General features: G+C 36.5%; 1 pseudogene across 1 annotated transcript in view; it reads right to left on the bottom strand.

Moving 5' to 3' along the window:
* The window catches only part of LOC144661091 (uncharacterized), a 206,403-nt pseudogene that overhangs the window by 176,201 nt on the left and 6,829 nt on the right, over positions 1–23,373 (bottom strand). Inside the window, exons 9-10 of the transcript XR_013572199.1 lie at positions 954–1,114; positions 328–441 (exon numbers count right to left, since the gene is read on the bottom strand). The product of XR_013572199.1 is annotated as an uncharacterized LOC144661091 (transcript). The remainder of the gene's footprint in view (positions 1–327; positions 442–953; positions 1,115–23,373) is intronic.

Genomic DNA, 23,373 nt, shown 5'->3' on the forward strand with positions numbered 1-23,373 from the left:
AATTTTTAGAATACAACCTATAAATAAATACACCTTAAAACCATTTGAGCTTAGCTTACCGCAGTTAGCCCATTGTCCAGAGTAGACAGCAGTAAATGAACACCACAGTCTGTTATGATTGACCTTGGTACAGGAGTCGTAAGACACCCCGCCATACACGAAAGGAAAAACACAACAGCGGCCTTCAGCATTATCTGTCTTTTTTCCAGGTGGACATGGAATCCCTGTGGAATAATCAGCAAATACGATTAAGGTTGTACATATTACGGTCAAGATGCTAAAAATGAACAAAAGACATGATCGCCACATTTAATTTGGAAATCTTACTTGTCTCACAGTTGTTTCCTTCAAACCCATCAGGACACTGGCACGAGTATGTGTCATCTCCAGTTACTGTACATGTTCCTGCATTCTGGCAGGGGTTGTTTGTACACGGATCCACTGTCAGGTGAAGAAAAAGGAACGCCGCCAGTTACATTTTTGTAACATTAATTTCACAAATAAAACGAATCGGTATTTATATAACATTTTCTTACACATGAATTGAATAGTGGGCATGACAGGTTCGGCTAGGGCTTTTAGGTATACGGTATACAGGGAGAGCGGGAAGAGAGGGTGTTAAATGGGTTAACAGTATTTTTACGCTGAAATTGTGCTTTGTATGGGTATAAAGTATGTATTGTGTTTTCCAAATTTTTGGTATTTTGCATGATTTTGAAGGGAAAGTTTGAGTATTCTGGTCACAGTTTTTTTCAGGTATATTGGTATACCACTTACCCCCCTGGCCGTCCCTGACAAGGACGCGTAAATTTGTTGCCTTTATAACAAAGTCTCATTATGATAAAATTTCATTAAAGTTCCAACAACCATTTTACAAAAAGTATTGGCTTTTTCAATACAAAATTTAAAAAATTAACACGAAAACCCCATAAAACCATTTGAGCGTAGCTCACCGCAGTTAGCCCATTGTCCAGAGTAGACAGCAGTAAATGAACACCACAGTCTGTTATGATTGACCTTGGTACAGGAGTCGTAAGACACCCCTCCATACACGAAAGGAAAAACACAACAACGGCCTTCAGCATTATCTGTCTTCTTTCCAGCTGGACAGTCACTAATGACTTTAAGAAAATAACAATGTTTGTATTTAAATTTTGCATGTTTTTTATACCTAACACAAATTCGATTAGAATAGGGGTTCATGTTCCTTATATTTTTAGCTCATTCATAGAAAAGGTGATGGTTAGTTGTTTTGACAAAGCGCCTAAAATGCATCAAAATTTTTCATCTTGGTCGTTTTTTCGACGTTTTTGCTTGTTTACAAGCTAAAAACGTAGAATAGGGGTTATGTGGACAAAATTTGGAACCACATATTTGTAAACTCTCGAGGGACTTTTTTAATTTCTCAAAGGACTGTTTTAATTTCTCAAGGGATTACTTTCCGCTGTGGGTGATCACTTGCGATCTCGTGGAAAAAACGTGACTTGTCACATTTACAAACGTTATATAACAATTTTAAAAGTGACATGTCAGCTTTCTTATCTCAACGCACGTGTGTCTGAAAGGCGATCTATAAAAAGCGTCGCACAAACAATGGATTGCGTAACTAAAACACGAACTGAAATAATCACTAGCACTTACATCGTTTAAAAATTACAAACGTCAAAAATAAACCATACCAAAAAACTCGCTCTTTTCAAAGATATCATTGAAGTTAAAACAAATGCAAGAGATGGGGGCTTCTTTTAGCTTAGGAGCGGTTAAACATTAGGCCAAATTTGGTCGCTACATGCAAGCGCCATTCTATTTCGTCATCAGCCTAGGTCGTTGGGGACGAGACCTCGCGTGAGGGTGACAGCAATGTTGCATGAATCGGCTTTACAACATGCGATCGTATCTACGCAGTTCGAGTGGAATTTCAGTCAAAGACAGCAAAATTCTTTCGTATTTCATCTTCAAATATAATTCGAAAGCATTCACTGTATATATGGCTTTTGTTTAATCCTGGGTCTTGATATCCGACCCTCGCAGAGCCTAGACAAAACGCAGCTTGAGTGTAACGATTTGTTTACGCCGCAATTATATGCGCAATGTTTTCTCCGACAGTAGTCGGAAATATCCGTATTTTTTTTTCCTGCTTTTTCGTGGAGCAATCGTAACGATACGGCCTTGAACACATTGAACAGCGGTCTACCTATAACAATTCAAATACGGCGTCGCAAAAAAGCGTCGAACGCATATTTTGCTGTTTAATTTGCTAATTTCGCTGCCGTAATCGACTGCCTCGAAAGGTCCTTGCAATTTTAAAGTATAGAATTGTCAGATCTCGGTGAAATTTGCACTGTTTATTTGTGTAATGTTAAGAAATATGTGTATAAATACCCGGCGCGGACGAGCCATTTTTGACAAAATTATATGGCTGCATTTCCTCCGCGAAGATAGGAAATTGTTAAACTAAACTACAAAGAAACTGTAATGATAAGTTCGAAGAACAATGCACAGGATAAACCTTCGACTCATACTTCATGCAAAAACGTCGATATCTCGAAGAGACTTTGATTATTCCATCGCAAGCCGATATCAACCAGCCCTCTACCTCTCTGGTATATTCCCCGCTTGTATAAATTATTACTTTGAGATTATAAAGCTAAGTTTTTATTAATTATTAAGCTGCATTAAGTAATGAGAGGTTTGTCGAAGAACGAGATGAAACTGAGCATTTTATAATCAAGTTTAAGAACTAGGACAAATAGGATCTGCTTACCAGAAACCACAATCACGCTCCAAATGAGCAGCGTGTACAAACCGCTAGATTTTATCATTTTCATTTTTCAGTGGATCTAAAAATTAAAAAAAGAACAAGTTCCTTAGGTTAGCAGTCAAACGTTCACCTCTGCAGCAGCTGGTGTTAGAGACTTGATTAATATATAATGATTATTTAATTTATTTCTTACATCAAGTTATTTTAAGGTGGCTCAACTGGATTCTTTAGGAGTAACACCGCTCAAGTTTGGGAATTAACTACGTAGTCATTAACAATGCTATCGAAAAACGATCACCACAGTTGTATTAGATAAAGATGAAATTTTTTTATGACCAGTGTTAAATTGACATCGGAGTTGCCATAGCGACCAAATGACGTCATTATGCTTTTTACTTTCGCTCGTATTCCTCGGCACCAGGAGATTTTCTCGATAATCGCTCAAAGGAGCTTGTACCACACATAGCTTCCTCGATGTTGGCAAAGTTTGAACAAATTCTATGAGAGCGTTTTTGAAACATTTGGGGATGAAGTTTTCGGGGCTTAATACTATCGAATGGTTGCTAAGGGCAAAGTGAATAGCACGACATAGTTCATTGTTTAGTTCGCATGTTTTGGTCTTGACGGTGCACAAAACACAATAGATATTTTGCATTTTATTTGCTCCTTTGAAGTTTTCCGGACACCAAAACAACAAACAGTGATAACGGTGATCATTCTGGCAAAGTAAGGCTTGCGAATTATACTAATTAGAATAACTCCAATAATAAATTTCAACGGTGAACCTTTTTCGCTTGTTATTCCACGCCACCAAAACATTCAGTCAGTGACGTGAAACATCAAGCGAGAAATCTTGCTAAAAAAGCCAAAAAAAAAAACGTCTCAGTGGCATGAAACATCAAACGCAAAAACCGCCACTATCCGCATTTCACACGCATGCAGTCATTGTTATTTAAAAGTGCCGACTTTCTTCCCCTCCGCCCCCCCCCCCCCCGCGATACATACGTATGTTACAGGTTTTATCGGTAGTTGTTTATTTTCACTCCTCCGTTGTACTGTTGTGTATACGTTATTTTAGAAACTATATCATTTTTTTATCATAAGAGAGCGAGAGGCTTTTACCGCTAATATGAAAATAATTGCATCACCCGTTATTCTAACAGGTAAGCTTGACTAATTTGTTGTTTTCATTTTGCTACGATCAATAAATATTAAGTAAGAAGTAATTAAGTTTATTCAGCTTACTATAGTAATGTAACTTTCTTACATTATAGATTATGTCAGTAATGTGTATGCTTTAAATTTGTTTTTGCTTTTGAATGAATTTGATCGACCTTCTACCTTATCGATTGGCCGATTTTTTATTCCTTTAGCTTCGGATATGCGGAAACTGCTCTCACAGACATTTTGAAGGCGGCCAATTTTAAAGGTTTTAAATAGATGTAACAGAACTTTAATGATTTTTGTGTTCCTCTATACCAATAAAAGAGCACAATTTTTGAACGTTATTGGCGCGCGCACATAAAGAAAATTGCGACTATGTCAGTTACTGATAAACTCGATTGACAAATCGTAATTTACTCCGTGGTGAACTAGTATCGTGCCATATTACTTTTTATTTTTATCTTGAGTTCAACCCTATTTGTATATAATGAATATACAGCGTGTAGATTATTATTCCACTTATTCTGTCATAAATCAATTTTCGTTGCAGAACGACAAACAACAACCTTAAACGTGAACTCAGCCTGTACTCGCAGAATACTATTTAAGTCTGGAAAGTATTGCACGCTAAGTACGAATTGAAACAGGCTCGAGTGAAAATGAGGGTATTTATTATCAAACACATTAATTTGTTAACACAAAAATAAACAGGTTAATTCGTTAATTTATGTAGTAATATTTTGTCATATTTTACGCTTTTCTTTCTCCCTATTTTTTCTGCTCCTACGAAATGTAAAGTGAGGTTTATAAAAAACGTTTTGAAAGCTGGCGGATTTTCTCAAGCAAAGTATTGCAATATTACTGCAGAACTTAAAATAAAAAAAAAATACTCGAATAAACGAACATAATTGTCCAACGTTTAAGAAGAAAATAATGCAAATTTTACGAACAACGCGCCTGCCGCATAACGCGAGTAACGTCTGGCGCATGCCGTGGTTGTCTCAACAAATCGTCCTTAAAAGATATCAAATCTGATAAATTCTACGGTTTTTTCACAAACTCTTCCTTAGATAAAGGATGGTAAGATGATAAAAATTCTAGCCCAGAAACGTTCATTTTCAATACACAAACATTTAAGGTCCCTACACAGGAAGTGACAGTGTGCATTATCTTTTATCGTTTGTGGGACAAATATTTTAACAATACTCTTGTCTCCAACATTGCTCACTTTTCATTTTGATAATGCGTGCTTAGGGTGCTTGCGTTCTTAGAGTCTGCGATAAATGTGCTATGAATCATTGTTGATAATTTTGGTTCTTCTTTCGGTTCTTCTTCCTTCGGTTCTTCTCATTGACATTGTGTTTTTAATGATACTAGTTTATTGAGTTTTTTTTAGTCCAATAAGCCGCAGAAATAATAAAATTAGAGGAGTTTTTCCCCAACACGCACACCTGCGAGTTGATTGCACATATCCGTTATTATCTCTATGTTGAAAAATATGCACCTGTCAGAAAAACACTTCTAGTAAATTTCTTATAACATGCTTCGCTGCCCCCCCCCCCCCCCCCAAAAATAAAATAAATGAGCTGTGCAGTTTTGATCGGGACTACTGAGATCTCACCTTCCTTGAATTTGTTGAACAAAAGTGAACAACGCCTGAAAAACAATTTTATAAACGATCGGTAAAGTCTGTAAAAATTAATGAACAAATTTAAAAAACTGCTTAGTCTTAATAGTATCCTATACCTGACTTTCTTTGACAAACATACAGCCCGAACGACTAAAATGAGAACGATGATTTAACAACCTATTTAAAAGGTGTGTAGCATGCTAAAAATGTGGTCCTTCTATTGATTAGTCAAAAAATGGCGAATTATTTTCCTCGTTTGGCCTTATAGGATATGCAAAAACTCTTTCAAGTTCCTTGACAACGACAACTCCTTATATAGGCATTCTGAAGTTAGTCAATGCCCCATATTGCCGTGTAAATGAATTTGAATTGGAAATTACAAAAACATGAAATGATTTTGTGTTCCTTTATACCGAATAAAAGTGTTGAAGCAGCGCGTTTCGTTAAATCAGTTTATGTTCTGTTCTTTTCAGGATTTTTTTTCGGGCGATTCCTTAGTATGGTGTTGCGCATCCTTCACGGGCAGAAGTTTTAAGTTTAATAAGCGCGCGCGCAGAAAAAAAACGGCGGCGCAACGGAAACGTGAATTTTATAGCCTGTTCTCTTGAAAGTATCATTGTGGCCTATAAAACATTGAAAACAAGCATTGAAACAGTGTCGATTAAAAACACGTGCAATTATCATTAAATCACACATTATGATATTCCGCTTTTCTTTTAGCCGGCTGTCCGATCTCCACATGCAATGTGATAAAAAATTAAAACAAATTTAATTAGTAACATTAAAAACCCGAACAGAATTTGACCGGCTTCTACGAAGTAAATAAAGGCATTTTTTGCGAATAAGAGGAAGACCTTGATTTTTGACGGTAAAATGCCTCCCAAAACCCTTTTACGCAACTGATACATCTGATCACCTTAATGATGTATTAAATTTTATTTTTTATGGGATAAGTATTATGTCAATGCTCCTGTTTTCTGTAATGTTATCTTCTTTTTTGATGGTGCGTGCTTAGCGTGCACCTATTTTTAAATTCTGATATTGGTGCAGTGAGTAATTGCTGATATTTTCCGTTCTTCCATGCATTACTAAATAATACCCTTCTGTTGAAAGTATGGTACTTGTCAGAAATAAAACATACATATAGACAATTTTTTGTAACATGCTTACTTGGCCTACAAATAACCATAAACGGCGGTTTGTACCTTGTTGGTCAGGACCACTTAGATCTTACCTACCTTGAATTCGCTTTACAATTGTATCAATATTGTAGTACAGAAGGCGTTCTTTCTCAAGTGAACAAAACCTGAAAGTAAAGGAATGAACGATCAGTTTCTTAAGTTGCAATACTCTCTAAATACCAAAAAAAAATTCAAAAACTGCTTAGTCTCAAATTTATCCTTACCTGACTTTCTCTGACAAGCACCCAGCCTGAACTGGGTCAGTAAATTGCGAACGGTGATTTAACAACTCCATTAAGGGGTGTGTCGCATGCTGGAAGTTCGATCTTTCTATTGGTTGGTCACCAAACGTTTACCTTGCTGATTGGTTGCATTGAAATGGCGAGTCATTTTCCTTTTTTAGCCTTATAGGATATGCACAAACTCTTTCAAGTTCCTTGACAGCGACAAATTCTTTCACAGGCATTCCGAAGGTAGGCAAGGTCTTAAAATGCCATATAAATGAATTTGAATTGGAAATAACAAAAACAGGAAATGATTTTGTGTTCCTTTGTACCGAAAGTGTTGAAGTAGGACTGTTTTTTTAAATCTGTTTATGTTCTGTTCTTTTCTTTTCCATTTCTAAGGCGATTTCTTAGTATGGTTTTGCGCATCCTTCGTGGGAAAATTTTTTAGGTGTAATTAGCGCGCGCAGAAAAAAAAACGGCGGCGCAACGGAAAAGTGATTAGAATCTAGAATCTAGCCTGTACTTGTAAATGATGTATCATTGTGGCATAGAGAACATGTGTCAAAATGCGTGTCTTTATCATAAAACACACGTTATTTATTAGTATGATTTTTTTTCTTTCCTTCTTCTTTTTTTTCTCTACGAAAATAAATAATAAAATTTGTTTTTCACAAAAAAAATTAAAAATTAAAAAAAAAATAAAAAAAATATAATAAAACAAAAAAAAAAATTGTAAAAAAAACCCCCCCCCCCCCCCCCCAAATAACTTTTATTGTTCGTAGAATAAGTCATTTGTCAATGCTTTTGTTTTCGAAATATTAGTTTCTGTTTTTGATGGTGCGTGCTTAGTTTGCACTTATTTCCTTCCCTTATATTTTCACTTATCTTTTAAGTCCGATATTGATGCAGTGAGTAATTGTTGATACTTTCCGTTTTTCTACGCATTACCAAATAATTGCTTTCTGTTGAAAAATGCGCTCCTTTTATTGGTTGGTCATCAAACCTCTACCTTGGTGACTGGCTGCATTGAAATGGCGAGTTATTTTCTTCTCAGTTTAGCCTTTGGATATGTGGAAGCTCTTTCAAATCTGGTCTTGAATTCGCATTTCACAGGCCTTCCGAAGGCGGTAAGGTCTTAAATTGCATGTCACACACGTCATTTATATAAAATTTTAGAATAGCAAAACAGGAAAGAATTTTGTGTTCCTTTATACTGAATAAAAGTGTTGCATAAGTGCGTTTCCTTACATCAGTTTTATGTTTTGTGCTATTCAATGCGTGTCTGTATCATAAAACATACATTATTTTATTCAGTGACATTGATTCAGTACATCTCTTTTGCTTTATTCCCGCTTTTCTTTCTCCTTATTCTTTCTGCTTCTACGAAAAGTTAAGTGAACAATTGAAATAATACCGTTTCTGAAAGCCGGCTGTCCGATTTTTCACAAAAACGAAATGCTGCAAAATTACAACATAAATTAAAATAGCTTTTGCTGTTGATATATGGTGCGTGCTTAGTTTGCACTTATTTTCTTCACTTACTTTTTGAGTCAGATATTGGTGCAGTGAGTAACTGTTGATATCTTCCGTTTCTTTTACGCATTACGTAATAATTCCTTTCTGTTGAGAAATGCGATCCTGCTATTGGTTGGTCACCAAACTTTTACCTTGATGATTGGCTGCATTGAAATGGCGATTTATTTACTTCTCAGTTTAGCCATAGGATATGTGGAAGCTCTTTCAAATCCTTGCAATTGTTTTCGCCTTTCACAGGCATTCCGAAGGCGGTCATCAAGGTCTTAAATTGTCATTTATTTAAGTTAAAAATAAAAAAAAATGAAAAACAGGAAAGAATTTTTCATACGGATGTTGTAAATAAGAGGAAGACCTCGAGTTTCGAAAGTAAAATGCCTCCCACAACCCTTCCACCCAGCTGAAACATCTGATCATCCAAAAAATGTATCAACATTTATTTTTAATGGGATAAGTATTTTGTCAATGCTCTTGTTTTCGTAATATTACTTTCTGTTTTTGATGGTGCGTGCTTAGTTTGCACTTATTTAATTCCCTTATATTTTCACTTATTTTTTAAATCCGATGTTGGTGCAGTGAGTAATTGAAAATATACCCCTACTTCTCCGATAGGATAACGTCATCGTGGTATCAGACTTAAAACTTTGAAATGATGGACAGAAGGAAGAAGAAAAATGTAAGACTTCAATGCTTTTGAAGTAAAAGAAGTTTTGAATAAGTTCAACTACAGATTTTAAAACCATTAAAAATTTGACATGTTAGGTGAATAAAATTTATATTCGCTGGTCTTTGTATCAATTTCAATGGACGAACAATATCAACACAAAAACGACCTAACGGCATGATTAGGCAAAATTAAAACAAAAAGCACCTTACGTTGATGTTCTGTATGTCAACAGTGAAAACAACAAAACATCTGATAACGGCATAGGAGGAAAATGATGAGATAAGGAAAACGACGTAAGGAAAAAATGATAATTTCCTATGTCGTATGTCCATGTTTATTGCTCTCTCTATTGGCCGTTAACTCGTTTTCTCACTAATACATAGGAAACATTATTTTATATCTTAAGACTTATAATGTAGTAGCAGGCCTTTATTTTTCATGTTTTGCATTGTATTTTTAAAATTAAAGAAGTATGTAGCTATAGCCTGCTCCGTTACATAATGTTCAGCAAGCGTAATTTTGAAAATTTGAAATTATAATCAATTCAAACCTCACGTTAACCGAAATTCAAAAACTTAACAGATTGGTATGAATAAATAATGATTTCAATCATACGGATTGAGCTTGGCCAGAACGAAAAATTGCCGGTAAGTTGACGAGCTCGCTGGTCAAAAATACCAAACGAAATAAAAATTAGTTATTTCTCCTAGATAAAGTATTCTTTCAAAGGTTGAAAACGCATGTAAAATTGATGTGTTTTGATTTATAGGTTAACGAAAATTTAAATATTAGCAACTGTTTGCTTTTTTTAACATTCAAAAGTACCCTGTTTTCTGTGGCCTTTATTTCTTAAGTCCAGACCGGGGCATTCTGAACTCCGCTTAAATCCGGCTAATCAGATGACAGGAAGCATAGAGATATAAAAGTACTCTGCGCATTTTTTCTTTACGACATCGAACTTTTTATTCTTCTGCGAATACAAATGAGATAGTTAAGCAAATTCATATGTTTTCGATAAATGCGTTTTAGAAAGATATTATTCAGTCAGGGACACAAGCTATTCGGAAAAAGACTCCGAGTTCTCTAATTATATAAGCAGGGGTCAAATCTGACCTTCCACACACCGGTCGGACGCTCTACCACTGAGCTATAGGAGATTTGTGGGAGCTCGGACATATAACTAGTTTCCAATGTGACAAACTTTCCACGTACTGCTAGGAATACTATTGTTGATTGAGACATGTATGGAAATATAGGATGGTATATTTTAAGCTTGGAGAAAGACAAGGAGGAAGATATTATTCAGTTAATGACACAAGCTGATCGGCAAAAAATTACGAGTTCTCCCAACAGGATTGGAATCTATGACCTTCCCGCACAACGGACGGACGCTCTACCACTGAGCTACAGAAGACTCCTGGGAGCTTGGCCATTATATTCCGAATATTTTGTGTCACTGATTGAATAAAAACTCTAGTAACTAAGGTAGGTGGCTTATGAGAATGGAGGCAAGAAAAACGTTTACTGTGTGCGGAGGATAGATTACTTACATAACTCGGTGTCAGTGAAGGAGATTAACTTTTCAGTGAGGACATAAAAATCTCAATCACTGAGTGGAGCGCATGGAGAAAAGTGGAGTGGATGATCTGTGGCGGTTACACTCCGCAAGTATAAAGATTGTCAATTTAGCATATCTTGCTACATGCCTTAACTGGACATCTCACTTCCAAGATCCCTGTTCATTATTTTTTGTTGGGGGGGGGGGGGGGGATATACATCGGTCTTTAATTTTTGTGGGATAAATTAGCCGTTAAACCTTGTTGCTGGCCAGCAATAGTGTGTTTTAGTATGTGTGTTTTATATTCATAGGTGGTTAAGATCAATTAAATCCAAGTCTATCCTTTCGTAAGGTAATTATAATGTTCCAAGGCAACCAGCTTGCTTGCTCAGATCATTCGATCAAAACAAGGGATAACCTGATAATTATCTGGAATATTGCGCTATGAACAACCGACAACTTATTATTCCTCAAACCTCCCGATTTATTTCAGATTTAGTTCCACCCTTATTACAAGTTGACGCAATTAAGCCAAAGAAACCAGTCCAGCCATGTTTTGGATTAATAGACACAACGTCTCTTGTTATTTAGCCAATCCAACATAATTATGTTTCTAGTTATCATCCCAATTAGTGTGTCGGCTCTTCCATGCATTCGTTTCGGCTTTCGGGAATATGCTTCTTTTTACCTGAAGAAAAAAATATCATTGACGTAGTTAAAATGAGGTTGAACCCAGGGTGCAGTTTTTTCGCTTGCCAGCAATTATGCATTTTAGAGTTTCGACAGGTTTAAACAATCATAACAACTGCAAAAAGAAGCATAAACCTTTCAGCCAATGTGATTATTCTGTCATTCATTGTAAAAGTAAAACCTCAGGCAAACCAACTGTCGAAGCATAAACATGAGGCTAAGAAATGAACCACTATTGTAAATGTACAAAATTAGATATTAGAAATATAATTGCACAAAAGTAGAGCAAATATGAAAATAAAGTGATTCAATTTTCGGACCCTGAGTAGGGCGTTAGTTTCTTTCTTGTAGCCCCTGTCTGTCCATAAGTTACCTGGTGTAAACAAAGTTCGAGCGGCCCTGTTTATTCCCAACACCATTCCCCTCGTTATCAGTCTTGCAGTTCGATGATGCACCATACTTTTTGAAATCAGCCAGCTTTCCATCACTGGAAGTGACACACCTGTTCACTCCCTGAAACGCAAAAAAACACTTGGTTAGCCAAGGAAGTAGAGTGAAACTATACAGTTAACTCTCTCTTAATGAACACCTTTATAAGACGGACACCTGGTGTTGGTGTCCGTCCCTGTGGTTTTTTAGTCATCTTACTGTGGCTAAACTCCCTATGGAGCCGGTCCCGTGACTGTTTTAGAGAGAGTTGACGGTATGTCAAATGAACTCCAGTTTATAAAAAAATGGATAAAACTGAAGCAAGGGTTTTCAAAGATACTCTACCACGCTTATTTAATCCCTTATATGTGATATACCTATGTAGCCTACAGTGGTATGATGATGTAATCTAATCGTCATTGTAAATGTGATAATATTAAATTAAAAAGGAGTACTTCTAAGGTCTAGGCGAAATATAAATTTATCTGAAGCTGCTAAGGAAACTTTTTTTATTTTTGTCTTTTTTGTCACAGTTGAACTTTGATATTTGGGTAAACTTACACATTTTAGACAATGGTGTTTGATCCATTTCATTTTGGCAAATTTTGCAAACATGGAAAAGTAAATTCAGGGTCAAATTAAATGTTTCGTCCAAATTTTAAACCCGCGTTTAAATCCATTGGCACTAAGCCTTAAAAACGAATTTCCTAGTGGAGATAAAAAATTGTTTGAGATAGCAGGGATTCAAAATAAAGGGGTCGGAATATTTTCTAAAAAAATAATTATTGTTACAGTGCGTATAAGAATGCAGGCTTGTTTTTGTGTCACGGTCCTGGCTATTGGAACGTAAGTCAAACTTAAACAGGAGCTATTCTGTAGAACTCTTTGGCGGTCCGGTTTTCACTATAGATTGGTACTGCTTTTGTTTGAAATGTTATACAACGACAAGACTTATTGGTTCATTCTTAAGCTATTGCATCTCGAAATTAGGTTAAAAGTAGGTCAAGAGAATTAGCAAAATGTTTGAGATAGCCGGGAGTTCGAGATAGCGGGATCCTCCTATAGTCAAGGAGCTAACAGAATAATTCATCCTTACCCGGATGGCAAAAATCTCGTAGCCGCTGATTTCCGCTTTAGCTTTGCACTTGTTATAAACCTTCTCAATATCTGGGTTTTGTGCGTTCACGCCACGGACGGTTGCAAATTTGTTTGGCAGAACCTTTAACCTTAACCTGTACTCCTCCTTGTAACATCCCTCAATTTTCCAATCCACTACAAACAAATTAAACAAAGCAAACAATGATTAGCTATAAATGCAATTTACGAATATTCGGGAATTTTATTTGGGGTAAACAAAAATAGACATTTTTGTAGTTAGGTTTATAAACTCTTTTAAGAGTTTATAAACCTAACTACAAAAATGTTAACTTAAAATTGGAACAGTTTTAAAAAACTGTTCCAATTTTAAGTTAGAATCATTCCTCAGTCCTACCTTCCAGGCAATTGTCTCCTTTGTATCCCTCAGCACAGTTACACGTGTAGCTTCCAGGAGGAGAATTAACACAAGTACCGCCATTCTTACATGGATTGCTCTTGCAATTATCAATTTCTGGGGAAACAAAAGTCAGTTTCAAGAACCAATATTGCCTTAGTAAATAACAGAGAAATTGCAGCAAGAAATATTTACGGGACTCTTCAATTACCATGCGTGTCTTTTAAAATGAACGATTTAAGCTGAGTTCCTTTTCCATGATAACAATCAATTTTTTTGACAAACGTGACGCTCTAAGACATTTGCAAATGACGACGAGATTCTCATCTTTATACAGTCTAAGGTAGATTAAGATATTTGTTTCAGCCATTGTCTCAATGTGAAAGGCACGTAAAACCTGTATCAATTCTGTTAAACATCCTTATTGTTACTTACCAGTTTCACAGTTTGTTCCTTCATAACCAGCAGGACATTCACAAGTGTATCGTCCAACTTCATCATGGCAGGTAGCACCATTGGCACATGGACTGCTTGCACATTCGTTGATGTCTGAGAAAAAAATATTTTTTCTTTTAGAAAGTGCTCACGTTTCTGTTCTTTTCCTGTTTGTTAATATGCAATGGTAATTTTGGAGGGGGGTTACAACGTTTTCATTAAAAAAACCCAAACATTATATGGCTGATGAATACGTAAGACAATCAAAGTATCGACTTTGAGAACACAACAAAAATACTATAAAGCATATAAAATGCAAAATGAAGGGGTGAGGTGGAGATGTCCTTATAGTGTCGTATGTTCAAACTCTTGCCAAGGGTTATTGTATGGACCGTTTTTTGTTGGAACAAGGAAATGTTGTCGTTGTAGAGAGTTAGCTGTTAGTAGGGGTTTGACTGTAACATATGTTTTTATACTTGAACCTCGGTGACCACAGTCACCCTCTTTTATATCAAAAACACATACTTGTAGACATCTTTTGTCGCATTTATGTAGCATTTCAGGTCTATATTTAGTATATCTGAGTTCGTAGTTTAAAAAAAAAAAAACTTTAAAAATAGTTATGTTAGAGCGCAGGACTTGAAATCCAAAGGCCCCGCGTTCAAATCCTCCTTCCTGCCAAAAGATGAATTTGTGTTTGGTCGTCCCGAATTCAACTCCTCCACGCTTCGTAAATAGCCAACTGGTCAGCCTCCTGCCGAATGGGGTTTTTAACAAGTTTATGTGCGATTTGAAACATTTGTTTATCTATTCACAGTGTCCGCAATTAGCACACTGCAGTGCTAAATAGGCTGACACTTAAATAAAGTGATTTACTTAGCTGCAAGACCTAGAAATTTACCTTAATGACGAAGGTCACTGCTGAGGAGTCATTCGCATACTATGTATAGATTAGTTTGGATAGCTCCTAAACGGTTCTCTGATTCAAGGCCACTAAGGTCATTGCCCCGAAATAGAACTTTACATAGATTTTCAACCAAACTTACTTTGCCAACTGGTTGATTACCTTAAGGGGACTTTAATTTTGAAATAAAAAAGTGGGGTCACCATATTCGTTTAGGAGCATTGTAGGAACAGAAAGACCTTGTATATACCATATAATTCTTTAATAATTCCCGTGCGAGTATTAGCAAAGTGCACGTTTGCAGTGATAATTTATTTTTCAAACATAGAAACTGAACTGTTTTCATTTTACAGAAATAATTACATGAATTTTATATTATAGTTTTGGCAATACCTTGTTCACAGTTTTGTCCTGTGTAACCACTCATACAACTGCACGAATATCCTCCTGGTTGATTCTCACATGTTGCTCCATTTTTGCAAGGGCTCGCTTCACATTCGTTTATATCTAGCAACAATAATTATAAAATATTATCATTAAAAATTATCGATTTACCCCGTCTGATCGGTACTACATGTGTCTCAAATTTCACTTAACATTTTTCGTGTTAGACGTGAAACAAATTTTGGACATTCTAAACAATACGTTCAAATGTACATCATACCAAACGAAGTATTCCGGCCAGATGTAATACACCTCAGTGACACAGTACAGTCAACAATTAAAGTGTAATTTTTTTTTTACTTTATGTAGCTTAGATGTATTTTTAGTGTCCCCAATTAGTTTTTATAAGCTAAATACTATTGAAACTTAAATAAAGTTCTTCATTCATTCAGAAAGGTGATGGGACAAAAAAAATATTTTTTGACCTTGTTTTGGACCGTACCTTCATCGCATTTTATTCCCTTCCATCCTGCAGGACACGGCTGACAGCTGTAACCATCCTCAGTCGTCTTACAACTGGCTCCATTGTTACATGGCGATGACGCACATTCATCAACTGGAGAAAGAGAAAATATTTGATCTTAAAACATAATTGAAACGTCAAATTCGTATAACTTCAGCTGTACGAAACGCGTATTCCAAGGCAAACTTAATTACTTCTCCCCTCTATTCCTTTTTTTCTTTCCTTATTAATTTCATTAATTATTTTATTTATTTACTTATACTTAAGGAAGACCATTTAAAGAATAGATAAATGGAGAGAAAGCCTCTAGAAAGCCATGCAGGCTTAAACTAACAGCATGCTGGAGTTTGAAACGTTAATTATAGCATATATTGGAAAAGGGGAACGAAACAAAAGGGAGAAGAGAGTAGGAGGGAAATTTAAATAGTTCGCACTTTTTGCACAGAAGTATCAGTCTTGAAAAGCTTTTGAAAACGTCTACGCACATCGGAAATACCTACCATCTGCATGTATTGAAGATGTTTTGTAACATTTTAAACAAATGGATGCATCGATGTTACTTGTAAGAATACCACAAGTATGTCAATTATCTCGAGTATGTCAAATATCTCTGGTCATAAAAAAGCGATGTAGTCTGAAAGGTGAATAACTCACCGCAGTTGCCCCATTGCCCACGGTAAACAGCATCAAACGAACACCACAGTGTGTTACCATTAGCGTACGTGGTACAAGAGTCAAAAGTCTTCCCTCCATAAGTGAAAGGAAAAACACAACAGCGACCTTGAGCATCACTCGTCTTCTTTCCAGGTGGACATGGAGTTTCTATCGAAAAGATAGATTAAGACATTTTCAATAACTGTCAATCAAATCAAATTCAGAAAGTAAAACTCACACCGGAGGTCAGACCGGTCCTAAAAGATGGAGCGAAATATTTTCTTTAAATGATAAACATTGGGCAAAGATAATTAAGTCAACACGAAAACTTTGCAAAGAAACAAAACTAAAATAATTTCAATTCAAGTTAATTCATAGAATCGTAGTGACAAAGAAATAACTATTCAGATATGGTATTAAAACAGACGATGGATGCTGCTTTTGTGGGGAAAAGGACTCAATCGACCACACCTATATTAACTGCTCCTTTACGAAATCGTGCATACAAAAATTCATTCTGTGGTTTAATACAACGTACAATTCACAGATCCCTCCAACTATAGAGGAACTTTTATTCGGAAATACCTCCAACTTATATGAGAAAAGTATCACCAACATATTCAACTACTTCACACTATTCATGCGCTATAATATCTATAGCTGTAAACTAAATAACAAGCCTATTGTCCTCCATGACTTTGTGAATGCAGCACAACAAAGAGAACAAATTGAAAACACTGTCAATAACTAGTACGTAGAAACCAATATGGGGTAAAATATCTCAACTCTCCTTAACTTGTGACGCACCTGCCAATAACATTGGAGACGACTCACTGAAACAATGCTAAAAATACTCCTTACCTTTTTTACTAAACATAAAAAAGTAACGTTAAATAGAGTAATTAAGAAACACAGAGCAATTGTATTTTATAATTTAAGCGTTCTTTTGTATTACGATACCCGGTTTAGGGTTATAAGTATAGTTTAAGTAAGAGTCTACCCAGTATTGTAAGAAGTTGTATTGTAAGTAGCCTTTTTTGTGTGTGTTGCAAAAAAACAAAATACGAAGAAAAGAAGACTGTCACCGAAACATTGCTAAGTAACTGTAAATAGAGTGATTAACAAATGTAGAGTAATTCTATTTGAAGGTTTTTTTTTTCTATTATGAAGTAAGAGTAAGTGTTTGTGCAGCACTGTAAGTAATTGTATTGTTGTTTGTTGCAATAAAAAAAAAATCAGAAAGTAAGACAGAGTGATTATTAATCGGGCGTGGCCGATTTAAGGTTTACCCTTTGGTCGTCCTAGAGCGTAGTCTCCTGGCGCGGCCAAAAAGACGGGGATAGCTCGGGGTTGCTACAAAACCGCTACGGGTGACGCATACCGCAATGGTTTTCATTTTAGTTTTGACAGGAAATCGTTGCAGGCACACTTGGTCGACTTTTGGGTTAATGTGTAATCAGGTTGTGTTTTTTGCTTCGGCGGAAGGACAGAGAAAAAAGCTTACGGTGCAAAGTACAGTATGGGGCCCAGTTCTCGGCCACTTTTGACGTAAACTTGTATTTCTTACCTCAGAAGAACCGCAGGAACTTGAAATTTCTCCCAGAGCTAGCTACATTATTCAGCTTTTTGGTGTAAAGCTATCGACCGGTCAAAAATTAATTTGCCCGAGCAATAATAAAAATAAAAGCTCCATTTGTGGACCCAGTTCTCGGCCACCTTGGCCCAGTTCTCGGCCACTTTTGACGTAAACTTGTATTTCTTACCTCAGAAGAACCGCAGGAACTTGAAATTTCTCCCAGAGCTAGCTACATTATTCAGCTTTTTGGTGTAAAGCTATCGACCGGTCAAAAATTAATTTGCCCGAGCAATAATAAAAATAAAAGCTCCATTTGTGGACCCAGTTCTCGGCCACCTTGGCCCAGTTCTCGGCCACTTTTGACGTAAACTTGTATTTCTTACCTCAGAAGAACCGCAGGAACTTGAAATTTCTCCCAGAGCTAGCTACATTATTCAGCTTTTTGGTGTAAAGCTATCGACCGGTCAAAAATTAATTTGCCCGAGCAATAATAAAAAAAAAGGCTCCATTTGTGGGCCCAGTTCTCGGCCACCTTGGCCCAGCTCTCGGCCACTTTTGACGTAAACTTGTATTTCTTACCTCAGAAGAACCGTAGGAACTTGAAATTTCTCCCAGAGCTAGCTACATTATTCAGCTTTTTGGTGTAAAGCTATCGACCGGTCAAAAATTAATTTGCCCGAGCAATAATAAAAATAAAAGCTCCATTTGTGGGCCCAGTTCTCGGTCACCTTGGCCCAGTTCTCAGCCACTAAAAAGCTTGTGCGTAATTATCTGTAAAAAAATGCTCAATTAATTTTCACAGTCATAAAATCACTCTGTAAACCTATTTATACTATATCGATCCCAAATTATTTTTATGATGCTTTGTTTTACTTTAGAAAAGAAGGATTTTAACGCGCCTAGTTGCCTATGTGCAGGTTCTGGCAAAACCGCATTGTGTGACCCGTGCATTTAGATGGTTTATTTTGCAGTGAAAAGGTCTTGAAATATTTAGGTGTTGTAGAAATAATAGACAAGACAAGAGTCAGCTCAAAACTTAGAGATAAGATTGAACTTTATTTTTAAAACATTTATTTCTTTCATTCTGGCAGCAGCAGATGAAATTATATTAAAAACCAAGCGCTAAGCTGTGATAGCGAGCAGGGTGGCCGAGAACTGGCAAATACGCAAACGTCGCAAGAAAAAATTTCGAAGTAAATTAAGACCAAAAAATACAACGGTTCAACGAAAAGTTAACTAAAGCAGAAAGCTGAATTATTCTACGTTTCACATGCCAAAAATTAGCTCGTATGGTGGGGGCTTTTGGATAAAATACGAATTTAACTACATCCATGAATTTGGAGCCGTAAACAAACAACTACCTCCGCGTAAACTCGACGTGTGAGCTTTCTATATCGAATTGAACGATCAAACTCAAGATACTTAAAGCACATGAATCAGTCTATCGTTTGAAGGAAATACCTTTTCTTTTTGATTCAACTGGAGTGTGAAAAAACGCGTTAAACACAAAGTGGCCGAGAACTGGACCCGGCCGAGAACTGGGCCGATATATTCACCATTGTGAAATTGCACTTACTTTGACAAGTTAAAGTTATTTTTGTAAATGAAAAAGGTAACGTCATTGATGTCACGCAGTGTTTTTTTTTAGCAAACTAGATGGTTTGCTGGTTTCTGACTATGAATGGGGGTGTGATCTTGCGGTATATTTTTTGAGCCTGACTCCGCCGTAAAACTTTTTTTTTATTTAGGAAGAACTGTGTCGATTTTCATTTCGAACAATTGGTCGTCAAGTCGTTTGTCACAAAGAGTAGAATGTTTGTACAGCATGTTTTGGAATTATTTTAGATTTGGTTAGTAAGACGCTTCTGAAGACCTGAGCAAAACATTGGGAATGTACAGTATTAATAGGAACTTGAATGGAATTTTTCACAAGTTGGATAAAGGTATCAACTGAAAAAAATGGAATTCAAAATGAGAACTTGGATTTTGTTGTAATTAAATTTTATCGCGGATTGGATGCATAATATCACGGCTTTGAAAGTCTTCAAATAATTAGAAAGGTTCCTTTCTTCCTTTTGATCTCATTGTTATTTTCATGTATTGATTATTCGAAAGTGGTTTTCGTTGATACGAAAAAAAAACGGGTTTTCACTGAATTGCTTGAAGTATTTTTAGACGTGATAATATTGGCTTAATCAAATTACATTGTGCACGAAATATTTGTTATTCTTTTGTCTTGAAACTTTGAGGAAATTGAAATTTTTGTTTGACAGTAGTGTATGAAAGGCATTTTATAGAACTGAATAAAAAATAAGAAACATTGATAAAGGTTATTTCAAAGATTTATTTTGCCTGATTTTGAAGGGTTTCAGGAGTTTTAAAGAGTGCTGGTAAACGGCTGTATGTTGTTTGTGATTACGGATCTTATTTAGTTTCGAACGCTCTAATTTTTGAAAGGTTAAAACAGGTTAAAACCGGGCGGTTTCATGAGTTTTTTGGGTAGAAAGGTACGGTGGTGGTCAAAAAAAAATGTTTAGAAAGGAATGACTGTAGTAGCACGTAAGTCGGAGGTTTGCGTGAGTCACGGGGTATAGTATGCGTGAGCTGGATTTCCGGCGTCATAACGGCATGTTTTGTTTACTGAAAGATACACTCGACGTTTAGTTAGCTTAGTCGGCTTGGGAAACTATTTTAAAAATGAATGTTGTAATAGTTAATTAATAGTAATCTAGAATTAACCCACTCTCGATTGGAGTCTGTTCTGGATTCGCGCTACCTTTTCGCCGCGAAGGAATTTTGTAAAATTTCGCTAGTGGAAAGATGTACTGTAAGAACAGTATCAATAACTCAAAAGGAAGAACTTCTTTGTAGCTCTGAATTAAGACGTATGATAAAATTTTAGAATAAGAAACTTTCGATATATGGTTTTCATATTGTTTTTGTCAATTTCCTTTTGTGGCAGATTTTTTGAGAATCAGCTTTTCTTTCGTGTGATGACAGACACAGGACAGAACGAGAGGTGGATGAGAAAGATGCCGAAGATGAATAGGCACCGAAAAACGACAAGAACCGTCAAGGACTTATCTTTAGAGGGCGGGGAGTTTTGGCATACTGTATTTCGAGGACTGGACTGGACTAGTAAAACGCGGACTAGTAAAACGAGGACTTGTAAAACGCGGACTAGTATAACGCGGACTAGTAAAACGCGGACTTGTAAAAGGCGGACTAGTAAAACGCGGACTAGTAAAACGCGGACTTGTAAAACGAGGACTAGTAAAACGCGGACTTGTAAAACGCGGACTTGTAAAACGAGGGCTTGTTAAGCACGGACTTGTAGAACGCGGACACTAAACGGAAACTAAACGGTTTAGCGAGCGAAACAATTTGTGTTTGAAGCTCTTGTGTGTTTCTTCGACGGCATATTTCTAGCTTTTTTGAGCACTCTATGGTCTGTTTTAGCGTGGAGATGTTTTTGCAGTATAGCACATGTTCGTTCTGCAAACCCCTACTAAAACAACGGGATTGATGCTATGAGTTGTGTGCATATGTTTCTTTCTTTCCACTACTTGACGTCTGTTGAGTGCAGTCGTTTGTATTGCTCGCACGAGGTAGAACGGGGCCCGTCCAGAAATCAACAGTCAATCGTAAATAAAGGTGACGGGCCTACACGACTCCTACGTTCGTGACATTGGAATATTTGCCGTGAAATGTTCAAGTTCGGTCTTTCGACCTTATTTGCTTCTGACTTCTTTCTGAGGGTACTGTTTTAATTTGGGGGCAGTATGTGGTAAATAAAGGTGACGGGCCTACACGACTCCTACGTTCGTGACATTAGAACATTTGCCGTTATATGTTCAAATTCGGTCTTTCGACCTTATTTGCTTCTGACTTCTTTCTGAGGTTACTGTTTTTTTTGAGACATTATGTATTGAAGAGAGCCGTAAGATGATTGTGGCCAAGGAATTCGAAGTGTCTAGAGGCGTTTTACAAGTCCGCGTTTTACTAGTCCAGTCCAGTCTACAAGTTAAAGACACATCAAGACCACCCCACTGTGAATTGCCATAGCACAGACAAAATTATAGTCAATATCTTATGTGTTTTTAAGAGAATTACATAAGAACCAAGGCATGTCTTGTCTTGCCTTACATTGACATGCAATAATTTGGAAATACTAAGCTCGTAACAGTTTAAGACAGAATCCATCAGGAATTTGAGTAACATTAATTTTAGTTACGCAAAAATTGAGCACCAGAATAATTTAAATCCTTGTGTTCTTTCATACCTTGTTAAAGGCTTGACATGTGATAACACCAACATAACACCAACAACAGTTCTTTATCAGTGGGGATTGAAGAAAAAAATGGAAACATCATCACACAGTTGACCCCCATGCAAAAACACTCCAGGATGTCACGGGACTGTTTGGTGTCCGTCTGCCAATTTCTAACTTCAAATTCCAATGTTAAATTCACATTAAGTTTTCAATATTTCTTAGTTGTCTAAATTTTACTAATTCTTTTAAAAAAACTATCACCTGCCAAACATCCCCAAAAATCACTCAAAAAATTACAAAATACCGCAATACATAGATACATGGGATGAGTGAAGTTTCCTTGTATTCCTTGAAACACCAACAAGATATTTCCGTTTAAGGTGGCTGATAATGGGTTTCAGTATTTCCCAGTCCTTATATTTTGGTTCAGTACTAAAAGCCTTCATCAATTGCTATTACAGTAATGGTATGAAACAAATGTTCAATCATTCATCAACAAGTTGTGATCATTTTCTTGACAATAGTAGTTCCCCGGTAAACAGTTGTAGTACTGTCCCATCAAAGTGCAATGCCTGGAAAATACCGAAAAGCACACGACCGTCAGTTGAAACCGCACCTTACAGTATTACCAATACACTGCACTTTGCTAAGTCAAACTTTACATTGTCTAGTCGTCTACTTCAATCGTTTATTTGTATTGTGTGAGATACATTTATAAATTGAAACCATCATGTCATTAAGTAATAATGCAATCTCGACAACGTTCTAGATATTATATTATGCACACTAATACAGCTCATGCAAGCCCTGTGACTTACACAAACACAGTCGGACTGAGTGCTACTTAAGTAACTGCTTCGTGGTTTCTGCTGTACTGAACCCTGCCTTTCAAGGCAAAGCGCCCGATTTTAAGCTTCTCAAGCTTCTCAATGTTCTTGTATTTAACTAGTTGTACCTATCGGTAAGTGCCAACGAGCGAAATACTCGTGTTTGTTTATAAGAACAGATATTGAATGGTTTTTGATAGAACTATATTTGAAATGACCAAAATATGGTAAATCGTATTTAGGTAACATGCTAAAAAGGTGGGATACTGGTGTTCATAAATGACACAGGCTTGATAGCCTGCGTAGCAGGCGCCGTAGTTTCCAGCGCGCGTATTCTCGCGATCGCGCACTCTTTTAAACACACTAAAAAACGTACACAGAAGTCTGCAACGCAGGCTACGGGATTGACAGATTGATAACTCTTGACAAATCTTTAAATTCTTTTCAAAGTTAAAATGTCACAAA

The sequence above is a fragment of the Oculina patagonica genome, chromosome 7 (genome assembly GCF_052425735.1).
Source record: "Oculina patagonica isolate OP01 chromosome 7, crgOcupat, whole genome shotgun sequence".
NCBI classification, from domain to species: domain Eukaryota; kingdom Metazoa; phylum Cnidaria; class Anthozoa; order Scleractinia; family Oculinidae; genus Oculina; species Oculina patagonica.